At 36.0% G+C, this 16,486-nt stretch overlaps 1 protein-coding gene across 1 annotated transcript in view; it reads right to left on the bottom strand.

The window, feature by feature from the left end:
* Window positions 1–7,928: 7,928 nt before the first annotated feature.
* The window catches only part of LOC134744939 (mucin-5AC-like), a 403,822-nt gene continuing 395,264 nt past the window's right edge, over window positions 7,929–16,486 (bottom strand). Inside the window, exon 7 of the mRNA XM_063678887.1 lies at window positions 7,929–7,940. The gene's annotated coding sequence lies outside the window, so the exon portion shown is untranslated. The remainder of the gene's footprint in view (window positions 7,941–16,486) is intronic.

Below are 16,486 nucleotides of genomic sequence, written 5' to 3'. Positions count from 1 at the left end.
ACGAGAGGTTAAACAACAACTTTGCCCCCTTGTTAAACAAATAACTATTAGGATCGAACTTAAACTATCGTGAGACATATTTCAAAATATTTACAGACTCGTGCCTGAGGAAGAATTCTCAAAGAATCCGAAACATGGTGCCAAAAGCGACTAAAAATAATAGTGAGTGAAACCGAACTGATCTAAATATTTTGAACTATTAGGATCTTATTTGATCATAGCGTTCAACCTACGAGTACATGAGAAAAGAAAGATAGTATAGATTAACCGAACCCCGGCTCCGCCCGCGTGGGATTTGGTCTGTGACATTTCCTCTCCCTCACTTAGGGGGTGGATATACAAAATAAAGTAGCCTTGCAAAGCAGGGTGTAGCTTTCTACTTGACAAATTTCATCAAAATCCGTAACTAAATAGTTATACAAGTATTAAGACGTACGTAGTTCATGTACGCCATTTGTACTCTTTAATCAATTGTGCAAAGAACAAATTATTTAATAAACCATATAATCGGTTCTGAAGCCTTGAAGTGTTATTACTGTTACTACAGACAAGACTTGTGCGCTCTCTGGTGCTCCCAATATTTCCCTATGGTCGTGAGACATGGACTAATCGAGCAAATTTGATCAAGAGCGCCGGCTTTTACGGATACTTTGGACAGCTAGGCGTTCTAATCAGTCCATATTGGAAGAGCTACATACGCATAAAATGCCGGTTGTCAACGATATGCCAGGACGATATGAGTATTACATATACTTCGGACACCTCTCACGTCGCTCCTCGGATAGCCTGGACAGAGTTATTATGACGGGTAAAGTTGAATTCACCAGACCTCAGGGCCCTCCTCCTACTAGATGGTGTGCTCAAATCACTGAACCTATGCAATTAAAACTGCACGAGGCCATGCGCTTGGCGAAGAATGGAGGAACCGGATCTTCAACAGAAGGACATGATGTCACGATCCTCAGCATTGAGGGACCGACTGAAGAAGAAGTAACAGACAAGCAGAGAGATTATTTTTGCATTTATAATATTAGTAGTACATATTGAGATTAGTAGGTAACTATGGATAATGAATAATGAAAAAGGATCTTATTAAGCCGGACCGGACTAAATAACGGACTAAACACTGGAATAAATTCGCAAACATTTCACTTCGTAACAAATTTCGGATGGTGTTTGTGTTTTCAAGTTCGCTAAGTAAAATAGCGGAGCGTGAAAATTCATGTAATAATTTCTTGGAACTTCTATCGATTCGTTTGCATAATTTTCTTATAGAAATGCAAATGGACCGGGACATCGGGAAATAACTGTATTTTACGCTTAATTAACCGGCTAGCTTCGGAGTCGCTCTCGGACTTCGGATTTTATCTTTGAGAGGCATATACAGAATTTTCAACACAAATATCAAAACTTATACTTATTACTAATTTCGGTATCAATGCGGAGTGTATACCACTGCACACATTGTACCAGCGCTTTATATTGCACACGCTCCCAATTTGTTTTTAAGGCCCAGTAGGTGCGTGTTCTACTCTCTCTCTCACCAAGCGTAAGCGTGAGCGAGATGTATGTGCGTGCTTGCGATTCTACACAAGTATTTTATGTGCAGCAAAAAAACAGCATATGGGTTGAGTATTTTTTTAAATAATTTGACAACACATATCATTTGTCTATTACAAATGTTACAATGTCTTTCTACGAAGTTACTTGTCTGTCTAAAAAAATTTTTTTCGATACAAACATTAAAAGGGGTTTAAGTTTTAACCCATTAAGGGGCCTACTGACTATCAGTCCGCCTGACGATATCGGCCTGTCAGTTGTTCGGAACTCGGAACTGTCAAATTTTTGTTCTAACTGACAGGCCGATATCGTCCTGCGGACTGAATAGTCAGTGGGCCCTTTTAGGGGATGATCTTTCTGACCAAAAAATACTGGGAAGCAATACCACTCGAATACTTCCATCAATATATTTTATATATGTATAACTATTTTCATCGAATACATTATAAAGACCGGAAAATATTGCAATCTGCATGTAAATCGGTTTTGCATTGGTTTTCAGCAAAAAACTTTAAAAATACAAAAATTAACTACCTACAATCAAATTTCCATTCGACCAGCATGGAGTTTTGCCATCACCAATGCTTAAAAATCAAATCCGATAATATTATGAAATACAATTTCAACACCTGCGGAATCCATTCGTCCGTTGTATGAATATTTTATTACGACAAAACGGATAACGGCAGCCAAATGAAATTCGCGGATAGGTACTCGTTTGTATTTTTCCAATAATACTTTGAAATGGTTGCAAATTTGACAAAAAGATGCTGTTTTTAAAATTTGTGCTATGTTTGAACGCGTCAGATAATAAATAGTATGACATGACATAGTATACTGTTAATTTAAACAAATTGTACGTCGACAAAGTTGTGGGCAGATGCAAGTGATAGATAAAGGTACTCATCTCATCCTGAACATGTACCTATAATAGTATAGTCGTGTTCGAGTTCTATAGAAATTGCGAAAATAATGTAAAGTAAACAAATCAATTTAACGTTTTACTTCGAAATCTCGCCCCAGGACAACCATGATCCTGTCAATACTTTTTATAGATACTTAAATCTTTTATTTATATCAATTTCTAGTTTTAAAAAAATCTTCGTTATTATTAAATAGGTATCAAATAATGGAAACGAATACTTATATGATACTTTATGACTTGAAAATTCCATTGTAACACTTTAAAAGAATTTTTTTTGTGCGACTTTCAAGCAGTTCGCGGGTTCAAACCCCGGCTCGTACCAAAGAGTTTTAGGGAACTTATGTACGAAATATCATTTGATATGATGAAAACATCGTAAGGAAACCGGACTAATCATAATAAGGCCTAGTGTCCCCTCCGGGTTGAAAAACTAGTGCCTACGTCAATTCTCGGGATTAGTTGTCAAGCGGACCCCAGGCTCCCAAGAGCCTTGGCAAATTGCCGGGAAAACGCGAGGAAGAAAACGAAGAATGGGATTTTCAAGGCGTTAGCGCCTGTCTGTCTCTGCCAAGCATGTGTTCTCCTGGCCTACGTTTTTTAATATCACGCCGACAGTCAGGCGCTCATCAAATTGATGACAACTTTGAATCACTTTTCACCAGAATTAATGAAGTAATTTATATCGCACTTAGCATAGCGGCCGATTATACAGTCAAGTTCATAAATATGTACACATGCTACACATTATACTTAAAGAGAGAAATCATACATGATTATGCATGCATAATAATGTAGTTATGTTTGTATCATGTAAGAAATAAATTACATGAATATTAGTTGTTTCTTAAATATCATCTGCTTCAATCTTCGTGTAATTGTAATAGTACATTACTATAGAGGCCGGGAAACGAAGGGTTGCAGGCCAAGTAGATATAGACGGATAGAGATAGTTACGCGGTCGGCAACCCCAGTCTCACCGAGATTTGTATAGTGCTTTTCTCAAATTTGCGATGAAATAATAATAAATATATGATGATGATTGTTTCATGTCCTAATGTGATAGGTTATTCAGTGCGTGGGGTTTTAAAGAGGAACAAAAATTTGCTTGTTATTGCGCTACGACGCACGGTTTAGGAGATACATTCTTATTTTTCACCAGGAAAAGTTATCTAGTCATGCAGAAATCTTTATAGGGGTGTATTTCCTAAACCGTGACCTGTAGCGCAAAAATAATAAAATTTTCGTAGCCCTAATACCCCTAGGTAATAATAAAAAAAGAAAAAAGAAGCGTAATGGCAGAATGTCATAATGAACCAAAAATATTGCTTATAGGTTTTTTTGATGGTTGAATGCCAAGACGTTGTGTCACAATTTTACGTTTAACAAAAGAAAGTTGCTTTACAGGCCTAGGTGTGTAAGGTAAGGAAGGCTGTATAAAATTCCAAATTACTTATAATTTTCACTCATCGCACCGTGTACGTAGTATTTCCGGACCCAATTTGAAGTAAGTCGTGTCAACATTTCTTTGCAAGTTTGAGAAAAAGAATATTATATTAGGCTTTCTGAAATTGACTTAGTTCCCCTTTGGCTGGATATCTAATAATCAGTCAATTCGTAGGCCCTTTGCAACACCCTGCTGTGTTTCTTCTGTGTTCTGAAATCACGTCCTAAATTTATTTGGACTAATCAAGTTCTCTAGAAAGTAGACCCAAATTAGTTTAAGTAGTTACAGAAAGTACTCCCTAAGAACTCTCAACTTTGTGTCCTATTAGGGGGCAGTATAACTATATTGAATGCGGGAATACCTAACCTATACATACATACCAGTAGCATATTCAATGTGTAGGTGAGTAAGTAAGCATATAAAATGGCATGCAGTTTGATAGCAAATTTTTAATTTTCTTGGCACGCAATATACTTCAACAACACCTAACATCTAACCTACTTACCTACCTACGCTTTTTTGCCCAAAGTGTAATGGTTTCACGGACGTCATACTAAATCAATAGGTTGGTAGGTTAGGTTTGTTAGGTAGCTTCAGGTGCCCGAAGGGCAAGCCGTCCAGAAATAGGAGCCCCGCTCAGCGGGGCTCCGACTAGTTAAGTCGTGAGATTTAAGTTTTTTTAAAGCCATGGTCACCCTAACGAAACCCAGAACGTTTGACGTTGACGCTATTAAGCGCACTAACAAATTGCCTTCGGCAATTTGCAAACCACTTCGCATTTGTGACATGACGGCGCCGTTTGTAAACGGCGGATTGTTACAAAATGCCTGCGACATATATATAAGTATTATAGACATATCTTTTTGTTAAAGCTGTCAGCCCTATCAGGGTATATTATATGTATACTTTTGACGCATATATGATACGTTACTTTTGATGCTAACTGTACATACCTATCAATAATTATAACTCTCCTAAAAATAAAAAAAATAAAAATCGGGTAAAAATCTAATTCGTACGTAAGGACTTTAAAACTTAGCATTGATTGATTAAAGCTATAACAATCAAGCAGCGCGTCTATCTATAAATTTGTCATGAATTTGAATAATTGAATTAAAGTCAACAAAGTCAAACAATGTCGCCATTTTAAAATTAAAGGTTTTCGTCTCCGTATTGATCTTTTTAAATTAGTACAAACAAAAGAAACTCGTAACTTATTGAACTTTTTAGAATTCATAATCAGTGTTTTTTGTTGTTAAAAGTTACGCAGAAAGGGTTATTTTAAGAAGCCTGCGTACTTTCTTTAATTATTGAAAATCATTATCGGTTTTGGATCTTTCATTGGAAATTAAAATATTTCGAATGGAATTTTGGTAAAAATTCCCGGTTCTTACAGATGATCTTTTCTTTAGTTACTTTATGGAATAAGTCTTAGGCTAAATGCGCAGTGTTTTTATACGAATGCTTCAACCTTACAGTGTGGGATCGTTGGATAGTTCTTTCAAAACAAATAGGGGTTTTCAACAAAAAAAAATTGAAAAAGTGAAGATTTTCGGAAATAATTGCTCCGAAGAAAGACATTAAATGAAAACTATAGCGAACATGATCACTTTAGCCGTTTTTGAGTTATCGTAAAAAGTCTCCCCTACATAGTAAGGAGACGTACAGCCACAGTTATTACGACATTAAAAGGGTTTTCAAAGTTATTTTGCATTTTTCATGTAAATAAAGTAAATGTACGATATACTTGTTGTTAATTTTACTTATTAAATTATTTAAAAAAAAGTAAGAGTTAATCCCGCTGATTTTCATACTTTAATTAACAAATCGTTTTAAAATTGGTTTCCTAAAACATGTGTCTTATCATAAATATTGCAATTGCTAGGTAAAGGAAAAAAAATGTTATTCAATAAAAAATCCACTGAGAAAAATACTGGCATAAAGTCGGATTCAACCCTCGCGTTCAAGTTAGTGGTTCTTTGTCTTAACTACTTAGTTAGGGCAAGTGTACTCTAGCCTACTTTAATTCTTCCTACTCTACCTACTTATTCTACCTACTCCTTGTGAAAAAATACCTACTATTCGGATTTGATTGCAAAAAAAAGTAAATTTGGGTCTTGTTTTATTTATGTTCCTACGACGAAACCGTCTTAAGCCAAAATTAAATTAATCTCAGTCAAGTTTTATTATAGAGATATCAATATTTCGCTTGATTATAAAATGAAACTCGTCGAAAATGAGACTCAACCCGTATTATCTACGTCCTGACTTGACCTTTATTGACTTAATCAGATCTTATGTCTTACCCAATGTCCAACAAGTTCATTTGAGAGGTTGCAGGCCGATAACGATCTGTTTTCAGAAGCAATTAGTTAACTACACATACAATTGCATTCAATGGGATTGAGCTATTTGCTATATCGTGTAGCTCTATATAAATATAGCACCTTGCCTGCCTAATTGAAAATGAACTTAATGTTCCATAATATTAAAGTTTATTTCTGCACGGTGAAACTTAATGGAGGATGAGGTACTAATCTGTGGTTGTATAATAGTATAATACCTACAGTAACATTTGCTTAAGCTCCCTGATTCAATAGATATGAGTCGTTATCTAGGCCTAATTACCGACAGCTGCCTTTAGTGAAGGAAGCCGCAGTAGAATAATCCCAGCAATGTTTAGTTTTATTACCACGCATTAAAGTGGATGAATATTACCGATTTCAAACAGTTATCAGAGACGCGTGTAGTAGCTACACCAAATTAAGACATACTTCATATCATAAACTTATTTCATTATTACAGTCTGCACATGAGGTCATGCACAAGCAGGGCAGTTCCGCTTCGCTTGCCTGCCATCCATGCTCTCCGCTCTCAAAGCAACACGCGACGCACACCTTCCCTTTTATTCTGCTCAAAAATATTCGTCGCTTAAGGGAAAGTTTCCGTTGTAGTAGTAACTCAGCTGGTTTTTAAATGCTGCTCTCGGTACTCGCTTGTACACATTATAGGGCATAAGGTTAACTGAACTTAAAATCCACAGGAACGGCCCAAGTGGCAGCTGCGACCGCCGTATCGTATGAGGGATCTGTAGTAGTTAGGTGCTGTTATTACTTTTACTGTGGACCTTGCCAACCGTATTAATCAACGTCCGTCACATGACTGGAATAAGGGCCTCCACATCTTAACCGGTCGTGATAGGATATGTCTTACTGATTAGTGTGTACTACTCTGCCCCGTGGCTTTGCGTCATTAAGTAGCGATGAACTTTAATGACACCTTAAATAAATATAATAACGCATCACTCACTTATTTTAAGTCGAAAAACGCTCCTCGGTACGGAGTGAAACATGTCGAGCGTTTTTCGATTTAAAATATGTGAGTGACCCGTTATTAATATATTTAATATGTCTGTTTTTCACGGAGGTTTTGTTATTAAAATTTATGTCACCATTGACACCCATCCAAATATTAATGTCAGTAGTGTCAGTAGTGTAAAATAAGAAAAATGGTATTTTAATGGTAATTTGACAGCTTGGGAGCGAGACTAATGCAGGTCCCTTGACCTTAACTAAACTAGTGATCCGAGAGCGTACAATAAATAAAAAAGTTATTCTCCAAACTAATAAAAAAAAAAACACAATCAAATGTAGCCATGCTTTTAGACTCCTACGGACCATGTATTAATTCTTCACCTTAATCCATGCAATAAGGTAAAAATTGTATACACTGTAATAATACCTTATTCATTCAGTTATAAGTTCATTCATTCTTGTCACGTTTTCACAGGAAATTAATGCATGTGTCGTGTCTAATGCAATTGTGCCATGCCAGAGTAAGACAATATCATAATGCCAAATTTACATTTTACACCGGAATTCGGAGGCACATGTATCGCAAGTAACTTGAATTTTGTATTTTGTCTACAATGTGATGATAAATTTTATTGATGAAATTGATGTATGGCTTACGTGGGGTAAAGTACGAACAATAATCTTAGGTTGGTAACAACGTCGCAGTTAATAAAATTATTTATAGTTAATTTAGTTACTTGAATTGATATTATTGATATTAATGATATAACTTTCTCCCGCGAAATTATCGTAATTATTATCAATATCAAATCAAATTTTGACATCCGTTCCCGAAATTATGAAATACAACTTTACATAAAATCAGATCGTTGTTAATACGGGAAAGTAAAGAGTTAATATATACACTCGGAGCCGAAATAAAATACAATTTATAAGCTTTGTGAACACATCACCGACCAAAGACAAAGGATAAATCGAAACTCCTTCCATTGAGCCACTCATAACCTGCGCTGCGTCGCTGTGAGTAATGGTAAAAGTTGGACATTAAAATGGACCAGCTGTCCATATTTCGGCGAGGCATTGATTTCATGGTTTAGTACAATTTGGGATTCGAAAAGTTGAAGCAGCCAATAATATTTTATGCGGGGGAAGCGTATCTTTACAAAGTATTAATTTTGAGTACTTTACAATGGATAGGTACTTTGGCAAACGTATTAAGTGATTTCAGTAACTATTTATACAAAGGTAATCAGAAGTATTTTTTTTAATTCAATAGAAAACGCGAATAAAACTACGTGTCAGTATCAGTATCTTGTTATCAGTGCCCAGGAGGTCAATTTGACACACACTTTGACATCAAAATGGTATTTAAATGATGTCAATTAATAACACACGCTTGCGTTTCTCTCGTACTGGTCCGTACATATATTGGCGCGAGTGACACGCTACCATTATCAGGCCAATTCAATACAGCACTGACATCAAACCTATATGTATATGAACGATATTAGAATCATATCAGTTAGCTGTCATCGGAATCGTATCACTTACAGGCCAATTCCAACGATACATCAGAATGATATTTGAATCATGTTATTTAGTTATCGTGCGTCGTGCGTCTCGTCCGCGCCAATACATGTAGGGTCAGGTGGGGTAAATATAAGACACGGGTAAAAATAAGACTTAACTTTTTTATTTCATTCCTATTCTATTTAAAAATAAGTGTACACACAAGGCTTCTTTTCAAATGGAATGGGAATTTTTTTTTGAGTGTTATTTTCACCCGTGTCTTGTACCCCACCTGACCCTGTAGCAACGGACAAATACGAGCCAAATTCACGATAACTGAATGACATCGGTTAGATGTCATTCTGATACCAGTGTCTGCTACGCTATAGTACTTAGGCAGGTAGTAGTTTAGAATACGTAGAATAACATAAATATAAGGTTTCGTTCATTAGGTAACTTATAATATAAACTTAGGTCATTCAATGTTTAAGTAAATTGAACAGTAGGTATTTTGAAATTTCAACATTATTTAGGTAAATCGATTTTTGGTCACATAGGTATACAAAAATATACACATTACATGATACCCTGTTAGGGCATTGCAGCAGATAGCTTACTGTCTAAAATTTAAATACGAAACTATCCTAAGTAATTACAATACCTACATAATACAAAATTTAAGCACATTAAATATCTTTCTGTCTTCAATTAAGTAACAAAATAAAATTAGAAAAAAAACAATACTACATTTTTAAAAAATTTAATTGTTTTAAAAATAGAATACGTTATTGCTTTTTGAAAGTGTTAGTAACATTTTTTTATTCAGATTTTTTTTATTGTTATAAAAATGTAGTATTGTGTTTTTTCTAATTTTATGTTGTTACTTAATTTGTTATAAGTATATTTTAATTGACTGAATAAGGTCTATATAATAATGTAATCCATATTGAATGTGACCATAATTTACAATCAGAATCCTGCACTAGCTACCCTGAGACCATATAAATCTTTCTCAGCTTCCGATATAAATCTACTACCATCATATTGCATAATGAATTTAAATCGTAATCACCGGGGCTGTGGGATGTAAAATTAATAACTGTTTTATGCAAATCAGCTCTTAGTCAGCGCTAGGAGAGTCATATGCGACATTAATTAGATTTTAGGCGGCCGAGCAAATTTGAGAAGTCATTTCTAAATACAGTTTTCCATTTACTTACTTTGCAATCTTTGCATATAAAAACTCTTTCCTGTTTCCATCTCAAGTTCAGTTCTCAAAATAGTTTGAAAAGAAGAATTTTTCCCCTCACTAGCCCGGAATGCCGTCTGTTATCCCTTAAAATTTAAAACAAGCGGGTAAAAACGCATTATCCATTAGTGGGGAACGGATAACAAAACGTAAAACGCTCATAATAATGGTTCGTTCGATATTAATTATAATTAAATAAATGGTTTGAAAATTTTATCAAAAATACCAACTTTTGCTTTGTTTAATGATTTTAAGTCATAAACCTTAAAATTCTATATATTTTTTTTCTTCAGTTGAAAGTTGTAGGTCCTCGCTTTCAGTACGGGCGGCCTACAACTCTTATTACTTTGTTTCTGTTTTACATTTACATAAATATTGATTACTGAATATAAAATATTAATTATATATATATATATATATATATATATATAAGTACGATCTATTTATGTATTGTTAAATTTCTTTAGTGTGTTTATTATTTTTAACCGACTTCAAGATTTCAAAGGAGGAGGTTCTCAATTCGGTTTTTTTTTTTAAATGTTTGTTACTCCATAACTCCGTCATTTCTGGACCGATTTTGAAAATTATTTTTTTGGTTGTAAGTAGTTGGTCCCGTTTTTGTCAAAAAGTAGTTCTGATGATGGGATCCATGAGGAATCGAGGGAACTCCTCAAATGTTAAAGGCATAAATAAAGTGATTTTAGTATTTTCATTAACAAATCAAGCACTTACATTTAAAAAAGTGACATTTGATAAAATGGAACTGCTGATGATGATCAGAACGGAACTCTTCAATGACGCATAGTTCACGTTTGGCGATTTGTCCTCTTCGTTATGTTTGTTAAGCAAGTTAGGTTTTCAATAAACATTTTTGTCAAGCTCGAGTTCTGATGATGGGATCCATGAGGAATCGAGGGAACTCCTGAAATGTGAAAGGCATACATATAGTGATTTTTGTATTTTTATCAACAAATCCAGCATTTCCATTTTAAAAAGTGACATTTGATGAAGTGGAACTGCTGATGATGATCAGAATGGAACTCTTCAATGACACATAGTTCACGTTTTGAGATTTGTTCTCTTCCTTATGGATCCAGACCCAAACTTAGACCCGGACTCGGACATGGACCCCAACTCGGACCCGAACCCGGACCGAACTCTGACCCAAACTTGGACCCCGACAGCCGGACACGGACCCGGACTCGAATCCGGACCCAGGCCCGGACCCGGAAATGCTACTAGAAAAGTGGGTTAGGTGGGTGGGTGTTTTTTGAACTGCGATTCTCACAGAACATAACTGCTATCAGAAAAGTAGATTAGGTTAGAGCTGTGACCCTTACAGAAACGAAATGCTATCAGAAAAGTAGGTTAGGTTAGGTTAGAACTGCGACCCTTAATAAAAACGAAATGCTACTAGAAGGTTTTACCTCCTTTTCTACATAATTAGGCAAAAGATGCTGTCTTTTTCATGTCATTGTCTGGAATCTAAGAGTGCACCATCATCAACAATAAGTGAAGTTTCAGCGGCATCCCCCATTGAAGTCGGTTTTTTTTTCTTAAAAATTATTGTGATAAAATTTTCGAACGATGTTTTTGCTGTTTCTTTTGCTATTATTTTAGATACATCATACGGGTCAATTTTATGCAGTTCGCAGAGAAACTCGTGGTCACTGCGGAAGTATGAATATTTGGGACAGTGTTTGAGTAGATGGTCGATAGTTTCTATATTTACGGCGAGGGCGTATATTGAATCCTAAACGAAGCGAAGGATTCTATAATAGAATCCCGAGAGTAACTAGGGAATCTAAAGTAGAATCCTGAGCGTAGTGAGGGATTCAAGTGTGTTACTGAACGTAACAGGACCAAAAGCTTGTATTGGACCAAAAAAAAACGGCTAGAAAAGCCACAAATCGAGGAAAACTTTTCCCATACAATTTGTACGGCAATAAAAACTTTTATTTTCACATGCTATTTTTTATGCCATTCGATTCCATTCCTATCCAGTATCAATCGTTTTCTAGGGGTCAACTTACGGTAATGGTTTACTATGGAGAAAACGTGAAATTTTATTCACAGTTTTCTATCTCGCCAATCAGTCCTGTTACTTTTAAGGACCATAATACTGTATGAAGACCTTACTGTAGGACTGATAAAGAAAAAACCGGCCAAGTGCGAGTCGGACTCGCGTTCCAAGGGTTACGTACATTAGGTACCCAATTTAAACAATGTATTTTTTATGTTAAATGTCTTTAAAAAAACCGTAGGGGTCGGATCAAAAACTAAGTAATTAAGTCCGAATCACGCTTGACTGCACATTTCTAATAGGTTTTCCTGTGATCTATATGTAAAGATCTATTTCGCGTATTTTTTTCAAAATTTTTGACCCAGTAGTTTTGGAGATAAAGGTGTAACACAATATAGTTTGAAAAACTTTATTTTTTAATTTTTTTATTTACCCCCCAAAAGTGGCCCCCGTGTTTAAAATTAATTTGTTTACGTTACATGTCCGTCTTTGGGTCACAAACCTACAACAAACAAACACAACACAAACACCAATAACAAATTTCAATTTAATTGGCCCATTAGTTTTGGAGAAAATAGGCTGTGACAGACGGACAGACAGACAGACGCACAAGTGATCCTATAAGGGTTCCGCTTTTTCCTTTTGAGGTACGGAACCCTAAAAACCTAGTTTCAATATAAACTGTCTTGAATCACTGCTTGACACTGACCTCAAACTTCCAGGCAAAGACGGCAATTTCAATAGATGTATTGTTTCTCAAGAGCCATACGTGGCGCCCTTGGCTGTGCAAGTTCACAAGTCTTCCGATGTATATAATTTAATGGAACATAGTAAAACGAAGTTCAAAACTACCATGCTATTTATCTTTTACCACACAAACTTAAGAGTCCCCAGCAAGCTCGGCCGAATTTCACCTTCCCATGCAAACTTCCCATTTCGTTCTCATTTTAAAACTACGTGTTGAACTTTAATGAAACCTTGCACATACAATGACATGAGGTATTTTCTTTTGAAGTACGGAACCCTAAAAACTGATTAAGAAAGCTGGTACCTACTTACTGTTAATTAATTTTAAAAAGAGACAAAAGACGAAAGAATACAATATGAGAATATATTAATAGGGCTGAAAAGAATCAGTATATACACATAAGGGATAATGTACGTTTACGAACAATACCTACTTACTACCATACTTTATTCATTAAAAAATTTTTTTCTAATAAATAAATAAATAATAATAAATATTATAGGACATTCTTACACAGATTGACTAAGTCCCACGGTAAGCCCAAGGAGGCTTGTGTTATAGGTACTCAGACAACGATATATATAATATATAAATGCATAGAAAATACCCATGACTCAGGATCTCTGCTTATCACACAAATAATTGCCCTTATCGGGATTCGAACCCAGGACCATCGGCTTCGCAGGCAGGGTCACTACCCACTAGGCCAGACCGGTGGTCGTATGGATACCTATTCAATTCGCGGTTACACGTGCCACGACTGAGGTACAGTCAGCAAAACTTTTTTCTGTGCACCCCTAATCTTTGCTGACTGTACATAAAATATTCTATATACTCGTATTGAAAATCTGATAAAAATGTTACAAGACTCACGTCGGAACGGAAATTATGCGTACATACGTCATAATAGATTATATGTAAACGGTCAAGAAGTTACCCCCACGGAATGCGACTTACCACAGAGTCCACTTTCATCTACCGCACAGGAAAAAAGCGTAAACAAGAACGAGGCAGCGATAAACGGCAATGCGCAAAACCAACTTACGACCACCTCAAACAACGGGCTGGCAGTCTCCAGCGGATGCCCCGAAGAAATGGACAGGGCTAGCAAGTCGCACTTTTCGCACCTTTCGAAATGAACTTTAACATCTTGATACAGAATGCACAAATTATAAAAAATAAAGCGCACATACTCGAAACTCTCCTCAGCTCAAAAAACATAACAGCCGTTTGTTTATCAGAGACCTGGATATCTGAAATGCAAAAAGATTTAATACGTATGGAAGGCTACATATTTGCCTCGGCTTTCTATCGGAAATGCCATTCGGGTGGTGGAGTGGCGATTCTGCTAAAAGAAGGTATCGACTTCATAATTCGGGAAGATATTACTCAATTATCTACAGAACTTATTTTTGAATGTTGTGCCGTGGAAAAACCAAACGGAGCGCATATTATTAATTTGTGTCTATAGGCCTGACCGCGATATCGATGTATTTTATGAGACATTGAACACTCTCCTTAACAAAATAAGATTAAAGGAACAGAAAATGCAAATAATTTTATGCGGCGACTTTAACATCAATATGGCAACAAAGTCGCGACAATCGGAAAGGCTTTTAAATACTTTGTTAACTTTTAACTTGCACCAAATAGTAAAAACACCAACCTTATATTTACTAATATGCTAGACAAAAAACGTATTTTGGTTGAGGACTTCGGTATATCAGATCATAAGAGTGTAATTTATGTACTCCCAAAACATGTTTGTAACAAAAATGAAATTAAGAAAACATACATATATAAAAGGAATTATAATGATAATAACATGACCGCATTCAAAAACGAATTATACTGTTCAGACTGGAATAAAATCATCGCTCACAACAATATAAACCAAAACTACAATGCGTTTAGCGAACACCTAACACAAATTTTAAATAAATGTATACCAAAGCGTAAAACATATCTGCGTACACCTAAAACTAATACATGGGTAACAAACGGTCTTCGAATCGCTTGTAAACACAAAAGAGCGCTAAAACGGCTCAAAAACCAGTCTAAAAACGCCACACTAGAAAGATACTATAAATTGTACGAAAAGACTTAAAAAATGTGTAAATACATCAAAAAAATTAAATTTTGTAAGAAAAATGAAAGCATCCAAAAATACAACTAAAACGATGTGGAATATTATTAGGGACACAACAACATACAAAAAAGTTAGCCAACAAAACTATATTAAAAACATGTCGCTAAAAATTAATAGAACCATTGTAGAATCGCTGCGTCTGTAGGTGAGTGGTGAGTCACCACCGGCCGGGAGTGGCGGGGAAACCGCGCCGGCTTAACCGGCCGGCAGACCCGTTATCTCACCATTGTCAAACTCCCTATTTATTAGCGAGGTAACTGAAAGCGAAATTCTTGCAATAATTCGGCAAATAAAGAATAAAAAAGTTTTGGTATAGATGAAATCCCCGCGGCGCTTTTAAGACTGTGTGCAAACGAGTTGGCTACACCGTTACGGGTACTCATAAATCAATCTTTTAGCGAGGGCGTGTTTCCGGATCCATTAAAAATTGCAAAAATTAAACCGTTACCTAAACCGGGAGGCGACAAGAAAGACCCGAGTCAGTATAGGCCTATTGCACTCTTGCCTGCTATTTCTAAGATCTTTGAGAAAGCAATGGTAATCAGAGTATAGAATTTTTTTGAAAAGTTTAACGTGCTAGATAAACACCAATTCGGTTTTCGTAAGCGTCATTCTACAACGCTTGCGGTCTACAATTACACACAGCATATCCTTAGCAGTATAGAGAGCAAACAATACGCAGTGGGATTACTTCTTGACATGACCAAGGCATACGATCGCGTCTTACATAACATCCTTTTGGCAAAATTAAACGGCATGGGTATTCGCGGAAACGCCTATATGTGGTTCAAATCATACCTTGAAAATCGTAGTCAATATGTACAGGTAGACTATTTTTGCAAAGATTCCGGTGAAATAAAAAACATCATGTCTGAAGTACGAGGCACTTCATGTTCCATACCCCAAGGAAGCGTCGCCGGATGTTTATTATTCTTAGCCTATGTAAATGACTTGCCTAAAATACTGGACACAACCTGTATAATGTTCGCGGATGATGTTTCCTTGTTATTTAGTTGCTCGGAAAATGGAGATTGCAATGAGCGGTTGCAAGAAGTATCGCAAACAACCCAAAAATGGCTCATTGATCACAATCTCGAAATGAATTTAAAGAAAACAAAAATTATTCAATTTAAGCCCCCGCAAAAGAAATCGTTGGATATGTCATTAAAAATTAACAATGTATGTATTGAGGAAGTGACTGAATTCAACTTGCTAGGAATAAAAACTGACTGCAGTTTGAACTGGAAATCCCACGTGCAAAACATAAAAACAAAATTGTCCCGTTTTATATACGCCCTAAGCATTTTGAAAGTAAATACAAACTTCGAGACTGCCTTGTCAGCATATTATGCGTACGCGAATTCTTGGCTTAGTTACGGTATAATACTCTGGGGTGCAAGTACGGACGCACACCAGCTCTTTGTTAGTCAAAAGGAATGTATACCTTACGTATCTTGACCAACACGCAAATACCTAACAGCTGCCGTCCGCATTTTGAACGACATAAAATTCTTACTTTACCAAGTATCTACATAATGGAAGCGGCAATGTTCGTTAGGAATCAC

The sequence above is a fragment of the Cydia strobilella genome, chromosome 10 (genome assembly GCF_947568885.1).
Source record: "Cydia strobilella chromosome 10, ilCydStro3.1, whole genome shotgun sequence".
Lineage (NCBI taxonomy): Eukaryota > Metazoa > Arthropoda > Insecta > Lepidoptera > Tortricidae > Cydia > Cydia strobilella.
The sequence above is the reverse complement of the archived record's forward strand: the minus strand, read 5'-3'. Positions and strand labels throughout refer to the sequence as shown.